Here is an 8,813-nt window from a genome sequence, read left to right as displayed (position 1 = left end):
CCTGTGCTCCACAACGGGAGAGGCCAAAACAGTGAGAGGCCCGAAAACCAAAAAAAAAAAAAAAAAAAAAAAAAAAGGTGAAGAAAATTAAGATGCATTTGTGTGTTAAATATGGAACTTCAGAACATACCTTCCTTTTAGCTTGTAATATATTTTTCTCCAACTCAGCTGGAATCATCTTTCCCCTTAAAAATGCAAATACACATTGATTTCTTATCAGTGAATAAACAAACCAATTCTACCAATTAGAAGAATACATAATATTCAAGATTAAAAAATTAGTTTTTATTGTCTCCCAAAGGTATTTATAGGTGTAAAAACAACTATTAAGTAAATGTTTAATTGTCTAAAACCAATGTTAAATATCGTGTTATTTGAGTTAAAGAATGCTTAATTTACTATTCAATCATCTTAAAATCAGCATTACTTACAAATCAGAAGATTCTGATTTTTCTAAGAAAGATACAGATGATTCTTTTCTTTCTTTCTTTCTTTCTTTCTCTTTCTTTCTTTCTTTCTTTCTTTCTTTCCCTCCCTCCCTCCCTCCCTCCCTCCCTCCCTCCCTTCCTTCCTTTCTTTCTTTCATCTACCTAATTATTAACCTTTAATTATAAAGACTTCTTAGTATCAAGGTAGAAAAATCAAGTATCCAAATTGGGGGAGTGGGGGAAGAACATGACACAAATTCAGGTGGCCTCACATTTCTTCACAGAGAATTTCTGGGAAAAAAACCCAAAAGCCAATATTCTCCTACTCCATCCAGTTTTCAGACTAAAATCCTGTCTATTGATGATTCAGACGAAACATTTCTCTTAAAAGTCAGGAACAAGATAAGGATGCTCACTACCAACCATCAATATTATAGTATTTTTTTCTGAAGAAATACCTATTAGCTAGCTAGATGATTATAATGATGATGATAGATAGATAAAAAGAAGAGAAAAAAACCCTAATTTGAGTACATATGGTTGTATACCTGGAAGTCCTAACATTGTTTATTGAAAAACTCTTAAAAATGATAAGAATGTTGAGCAAATGGGTGGTTACAAAAATTAGGTTCCTATTTTTTAAAACTAATTGTTCTGAATAAACACAGAACATATCCTATTCATAGCAGTAAAAAAGATATAAAGTATCTGGGGGAGGGATTCTCAGGAAATGTTCAGGATTTATATAAAGAAAACCAAATGACTTGAGATAAGTATTGAATTATAAACATAAAACATATTTGCAAAATATTTTATATTCATATATTTTATATTTCAAAACTTTTCAATATATAAATTTTTTTTACAAGCCAATAAATAATAAACCACCAATAAAATATGGGCAAAAAACATGAACAGACAGATCATGGTAATACACAATTGGCTGGTCCATATATTGGCTATACATTGTCCCAAATAACTAAACGTCACCTTTGTCTATCAGAATTTTCAAGTATAGAAGTATTGATAATATTCAGGCTTCACAAGGTAGATAAGAGTATCAATTAACTGAAAAATGTTTGAAGGGCAAATAAAAATCTTTATGAAATTGTACGTGCAGACATTCTTTGAACCAATAATTCAACCTCTAGAGATTCACATGAGAAATATTAAAACACAGACACTCAAATATATTTATATAATTATATTCATTTAAGCATTGTTCTTAAATACTAAAATCTAGGTGAAAACCCTTTTAAATAAGATATGTGAAATTATGTTAGTTATAAAATGGAAAACTCCAAAGTAATTAAAAAAGAATAAGGAAGGTCTGTATAAATTCATGGGATAAGATTCCTAAGATATATTCTAAAGCCAAAAAAAATAAAAGAATAAGTTGCAGATTATAACACAGAATTTGATATGCATAAATGTATAAATACATTTGATATGCATCAAAATGATCTCCCAGAATATATGTATTTGTAATGTAGTTTAGTTATGAAAAGTAGGATTCAAGACAAATGGAAATATACTTTCACTCTGTAGATTTCTAATGCAGTTGAATTTTTCATCTCTAAACATCATTATATTGCTAACTGGATCTACTTAAAACAAGGAACGGATATGTGACAGTCTCACTGATTTAGGACTATACTTAGTAAAGAAGTCTTAACAGTAGGATAGGATACCTTGGTGCTTGTTTCATAATTACTTCTAGTTAAAATTATTGAAACTATTATGGGAGAGTATTCTTGCTAAAAATTGGGATAATAGAAAAATGGGATTTTAATCTTCATGCCAAGCATGATAATAAAAAATTTTGAGAATGTATTAAGGACATACCTTTCATCACATTTTGCTTCAATTACATTATCAGTTCCCATACCAAGGATTGCTGCAGCTTTTTTTTACTAAATATTGACCCTTGGGCAAAAATGGAAACAAGAAAGGTATTAATTCTCCTGCCTTAAATCATCACTTACACTAGTGCATCACTCACACTAGGGCTTATACGCATAGCTTTGCATGGGTTTGTGCATGGATATATATATATATATATATATACCCACACACACATGCAAGTAGAGTTCTTAAGGCATAGTTCCAGACCCTTATCATTACATTTGTTGAGATGAAGAAGGTTGTAGTACCTCTTTCTAGGAGGCACTGTCACAGAACACGACTCTTTAAATGCAGGAGTTTGAATATTCTCGTTCTCTGTATACACATGAATCGTGTCATTTATAAATTTAGTGACAATATCCTCCAGGTAAATCCTTACATGTTATGGACAGGTTTAAGTCTTGAATTTCCAATTTTTTTTAAAGAGTGAGGCCTGAAGAAATGAATCAATTCTTATTCTGCTTGCAGTTTTTAATTTTGACTTTGACATCAACTTTGATTTCTTGCCTTCTAGGTGACTACTATCTCCTTGTATCATTTGCATAATGTAAACAGTATCAGTAAGATGGAGGTGACAGCTCAAAGATAAACTTGGCCTGGGTTATTTTTAGCTGCCCGGAAAAGACCAGATATATGAGAGAAACAAGTAGAGAAATTTAAAATCCTAACCATATATTTTCATTTCAATGGAGAATGCATAGATGAAATAGGAAATGTTCTTTTTTAATCTGTATTGTGGAATTTCAGCTTATCTGCTCATTATATTTAAAAAGTATATGTGAAATGATGAAAATGACATTTGTAAACAAGCATCTTCAATTGTATTAAGTTTTATAGTAAATTACATTAAATATGCAGCAGTGGTCTCTAATTTGATAATATACATTTATATAATGCCAATTTGAGTTTGGCAAAGGAAAGACATTGCAAACATGGGGACATTTTAAAGAAAACCCTGTGTTTCCAAGTACTTTTAGATAGAATTCTCAAGCTGGGACTACAATTACACTTTAAGATTATAAATGTTACCATGGTAGAAAAGAAAAAAGTGATCGAATTTATTAGAGGATGAATTGATTTTTTAAAAATACGTATTGTTACTAGGCACAGGGTTGGAACATTAAAACTACAGGAGACCTCAATGGATATATTGTCAGTATCAGAAACATCTGGCTGAGGACCTATAAAAATAAAGCTTTCTTGTCAACCGACTCTTACAGTCCTAACTGGAAAAAGAAAACATTAAACACATTCTCGTTCTTTTAATTCAACTTTAAAGTGAACCATTATATATTTGAATTTTCTGTCTTGCTTTTTTTATGGTATAGGTAGCAAAATGTTTTATATTTATAATCACATTTTTTCTGTTAGTTTCTCCTATGTTGAAATAAAATTTTAATACTGACTTATCTGTATTGCTAATCTATAGAGTCTATACCAACTGGAAAGTTGTTTTTCCCCTTTCCAATATTAATCCATAGATCCAGACAGATTACTGAATATATTTAATGGAAAAATGAAGCTAATAGTCTCAGTCTTTCAATTACTTTATCAGTGTATCTTAGAAGACTCTTAAAAGTTGGAAAAATCTAAACTTTATACTTACTTGTTCAGAAACAAACAATACAATGCATGGAAGTGCTGTCATGCCTTTTGTTTTTATCTCTGGATATTGCCTATAACGAGCTACTAATATACCATAGAGGTTTGATATACTCCCACCTATGGAAGAGAAATCGTGACTGTTAATCTAGTTTCCAAAATCAGAAATGTTGATTGAAATCATGACAATTTGAGAGTTTTCTGAAACTAAAATTGTGCCAAATCACTGATGTCATTTTTAAAATAGCCTTCCTTGAAAGTGTTAAGAGAAAGCTCAAACAACACAATTCACAACTTTAAGATTTCTAAAAACTTTCTTTATAATTATAACCAACACAACGGCTTATGAACATTTATCTCTGGAAAACAGTCATATTAGTTGAAGAACATTTTGAGTGTCTCCTGATATTTCTTTTCGCTCATAAACATTTTTCTTACCAGGTGAAAATATTCCATCTGCTTCTGTTTCTCTCCAGCCAATAATTTCACACATTTTCTTAAGAAGAATTGTTTCCATGACAGTAAATACTGGAGCTATTTCGTAGGTAAACCTATAATATAGAAATTCTACTGTGAATTATATTACATGGAAGAGGATAAATAAAATCATGTGCTAGATAAGATTCTACACATTTCTGTATGCTATAATAGACTGTGCAAGAAATGGTTAAGTTTTATATGTTCTGAAGGGTCCCTTCCAGATGTAGAGTGCGTTAGTTCTACAAAGGAAGTATCAAGGTTTCCATGGTTTTGTGAGGTAGCTGGGAATTTCATTTTCCACCAAAAGGAATTTGAAAGCTCCGTCCCCTCAGCACACACACAACACTGTTTGGGACAGAAAATGTCCAGTTATCAAGAAAATATTTACACATTTCCTAGGGGACAAGTTAGAAAGACAGATATCTAGAGCTACAGACAATATCTTGCAGAACCTGAAAGAGCCTTTTCTAAAAACTGATTGATAAACGTTTTTCACCTAAAGACTGTACTGTGAGCAAACACCCCAAAAAAAGGCTAAATACGGTTATGTTTTCAATAACAGCTTGAAGCAAGCAGACGTTACAGGAACCACATGGGCCCCATGGAAAAGAATTCAGAGAGCACTGTTACGGGGACTCTCCTCTGAGTCTCCCTGTGAAATTAGCTCCAGAGAAAGAAGCTGGGATTTAAAAGAAGGCTCTAAGCTTTTCTCTATATGTATCCTATGCAATAAACAGTGATGCATGTGCAGTGAGCTCTGAAATCAAAAAATGGGTTCAGTTGTTCTCAAGAAATCCTTTTATTTGTTCTTAAAAAAATTGTAAAGATCTCTCTAAGTGTAATTATATATGATGCCGGTATCAGGGACCACGTATGTGCCACTTCAGATGTCCTCAGCTTTCTCTGTCTCTAAGGCCTTTGGATGTTATTCAGGCCCAGCCACCACTGTGACCACTTTAACTCAGACTCACCCACAACCCAATGGAGAGTCGCCTCCCACCCACACTTGCAGTCTCTGACCTTCAGCCCCAGGGTCTTCCTTTTGCCCTTAGTATCACAAGTCATGGAATCAGCTGGTAATGCCAAGAATGCCCAGTTATTATGTGTGGGGAACTTAACATCCCATCGTGCAGTCCTTTGGCTGTGAGAGACCTGGTTGAGAATAAATTTGCTCCCTCCAGAGGGACTGATCTTAGAAGCAGTCACTTACAGGGGGCCATATATCCCAGGAGATCATGCACTCACCTCTGCTTATACTAAGTGGTAGCCAGGTCTAAAATGCCCCTCATGTTACCCTCTGCCCTGTCCTGACTCCCTTCATTTCCCCCAATCCTGCTCCTCTGCAGGGCATGCCCTAATAAAGTGTTAATCTATAAACTCTGGCCCCAGGCTCTGCACAAAAACACAGATTAAGAAAATCCATTACCTATTAGAATTAGGCTTCTAGTTCCGAGAAGAACAAAGTTTACATAGCAAGCCTACCGATGTCCATTTCAATGAGGCTCATTTCTGCCAGTGTTCTGTCAATTTCAGCTTCTACACACATTACATTTTTGATCCTATTTCAATTCCATGGAGTAGACATTATTATTTTCAGACAACGGAGACCCATTAAATGGTAGAATTAGGACTTAAATTTGGTTCTCGTTAATTCCATCTCGCATGCTTTTCCATTATCTCAGATTATGGTAGGAGATACCCATGGAGATATCCAATGGAGATATCCATTCATTAAAATGAGAAAAATTCAAAGGTAAAGAACCCTCTCTTAAATCCTTTGTCTTTGCATCTTCCATGTATTCTTTCCACTATTTCTCTGTTTAAACCAAGAATCTATATTTTCTTCACACAAAAAATGATTAAGTTTCATAATAATGGGATTCCAAATAATGAAGCAAAATTTATAAAATGATTTTTGTGTAATAATTTATATAACATATAAAGTGCATCATATAGTCTCAAAAGATATAGGTTTTTTAAAGTGTTACTCTATGCATGTTTAAATAAAGGGCCATAATCAAGCAATAAAAATTAAAACTAGCAGTAAACTGTGCAGGTTATTTTTACATGCATTTCACATCTATAAATCCCTGTGCATCATTAAAATCCCAATGACAACTAAACAGTTAAAATAAACCACAGTTTTCCCACATAGCAAAGCAGTCACTTCTCATAAATGTTTAGTTCTTGGTTTTAAAGTTTAAATTTCTACCACCTATCTCTTTTGATAGCTAGTTAAATTATATTAACATCTGACACAGACTGATCCTTTCAATTTCATATCTAATCATTTCCCTATCCCTTTAACCTTGAAATATATTGCCCTAAAATTAATTTTACTTCAAAACGTTGCAGCAGTGTATCTAATTTTCTTATAACTGTAAGTTTTGCTGTGGCAAAGTTCAAAATTTGTAAGGAATCACATTGGAGTTCAATTTAACTTTCCTTTAATAGTTTACTTTCTTCACCTTCAAGCAGATTGAAGTTCTAATTTATATTCAGGAAACTTTTCACATACTTGTCTGTGTCTTTTTTCGACTACGTGCTCTGGGCTGTTTTGGGTAGTGTTGAAATGATTCCAATCCTGGAGCTGGGCTCCCAATCTGCACACTAATAACTCAGACTAAAAAACTGAACTTTACTACTTACCAGGAAATTCATATCCTGAGATTTTCTAGAGAGAGACTGTCCAGAGGACCAGTCAAAATGTCACTCAGGGAACAGGAACCATCTTCTTCGCATTTCTCTCGGGGTATCAACTATTTGTTTCTGATATAGCAAACATCCTATCCAGCAAAATGTAACTTCCGCAACTGACATCTTCACTCTTGCTTATGTGTCTAATAGTCTCACGTTCCTTAGACCCAGAAGGATACTAACATGTTGGTATTTGCAGTGGCTGTCAACCATTCCCCTGCAAGTCCAATCACATCTAGCCCACTGGAGAGCTGGTTAAAATAGCATGGATGTCCTAGAAAAAAAGACAAAATTGCAAATGGGTCAAAGTAAAAACACAAGGCTAAAAAGTAGTTAAATTTTATAGCAGTTTCTCAGTGAACAGGTATTATGGATCAAGCACACTTTACTTATTTCATTCAGTAAATATTCCTGAGCAATTATCATATGCAGGGACAATGCTGGGTATTGGGATCCAGTGGGCATACAAGGTGGACATAGCTGCTACCATGGGGATCTCACTGACTGGTGGAAGAAAAAGACAATAATCAAGTAATGACACAAATGTGTTTAATTACAGTAAAAATCACTACAAAGGAAAGGATCGGGATGTTATAAGACCATTCCTAGGGCATCCACAGCAGTCAGGGGAGCAGAAGAGGCAGTCTCCAGAGAAGGCTTCTTGGAGGAGGTGATCTTTCAGGGACAATTTGGTTGGTTTCCAAACAGTGGAGGAGGATTATTATGAGCAGAAGGAACAGCTATGAGAAGGCACTGAATTGAGAAGGGGCTTGAATGCCAATGCCAGAGTGAGGAGACCACCTAAAGCAGACCAAGGATGCGGTGTGTAAAGCTACCTCAGTGAATGGGGGATCAACCACCTAAAAGATAAAACAATTTTCCCTCCGAAGTTCCTTATCCATTTTTTGATTAAAACATCAAGTCCCTAGAGATTATCATACTAAGCAAAGTAACTCAAAGAAAGGCAAATACCATATGCTATCACCTATATGTGGAATCTAAAATATGACACAAATGAACTTATCTATGAAACAGAAACAGGCTCACAGACACGGAGAACAGACTTGTGGTTGCCAAGGGGGAGGGGGGTGGGGGGAGGGATGGAGTGGGAGTTTGGGCTTAGCAGGTGCAAACTATTATATATAGAATGGATAAACAACAAGGACCTATTGTATAGCACTGAAAGCAATATCCAATATCCTGTAATAAACCATAATGGAAAATAATTTTTAAAAAGCACCATAAAAAGATAAATAATTTCAACTAGGTTCTGAAGAACCTAGGGGCAGGACAGGAATAAAGACGCAGATGTAGAGAATGGACTTGAGGACACGGGGAGGGGGAAGGGTAAGCTGGGACGAAGTGAGAGAGTGGCATGGACATATATACACTACCAAATGCAAAATAGATAGCTAGTGGGAAGCAGCCACATAGCACAGGGAGATCAGCTCGGTGCTTTGTGACCACCTAGAGGGGTGGGATAGGGAGGGTGGGAGGGAGACGCAAGAGGGAGGAGAAATGGGGATAAATGTATATGTATATTCACTTTGTTGTACAGCAGAAACTAACACACCATTGTAAAGCAATTATACTCCAATAAAGATGTGAAAAAATAAAAATAAAAAAAAACAAACCATAGATAATTTCAACTATGAAAAAAACCAGGTCCCTCTTAAAATGATGTTTTGAAATTTTATATTA

The 8,813-nt window shown here is 34.6% G+C and overlaps 1 long non-coding RNA gene across 1 annotated transcript in view; it reads right to left on the bottom strand.

Moving 5' to 3' along the window:
* LOC113626805 (uncharacterized) overlaps nucleotides 1-4,064 on the bottom strand; it is a 6,046-nt gene extending 1,982 nt beyond the window's left edge. Inside the window, exons 1-3 of the long non-coding RNA XR_003435286.1 lie at nucleotides 3,940-4,064; nucleotides 2,274-2,354; nucleotides 131-185 (exon numbers count right to left, since the gene is read on the bottom strand). This is a non-coding gene — a long non-coding RNA (uncharacterized LOC113626805). The remainder of the gene's footprint in view (nucleotides 1-130; nucleotides 186-2,273; nucleotides 2,355-3,939) is intronic.
* Nucleotides 4,065-8,813: the final 4,749 nt, after the last annotated feature.

The sequence above is a fragment of the Aethalodelphis obliquidens genome, unplaced genomic scaffold (assembly GCF_003676395.1).
Source record: "Aethalodelphis obliquidens isolate GAN/ISIS:26980383/991018 unplaced genomic scaffold, ASM367639v1 scaffold19, whole genome shotgun sequence".
Taxonomy (NCBI): domain Eukaryota; kingdom Metazoa; phylum Chordata; class Mammalia; order Artiodactyla; family Delphinidae; genus Aethalodelphis; species Aethalodelphis obliquidens.
This window is presented reverse-complemented; position numbering and strand designations above follow the sequence as displayed.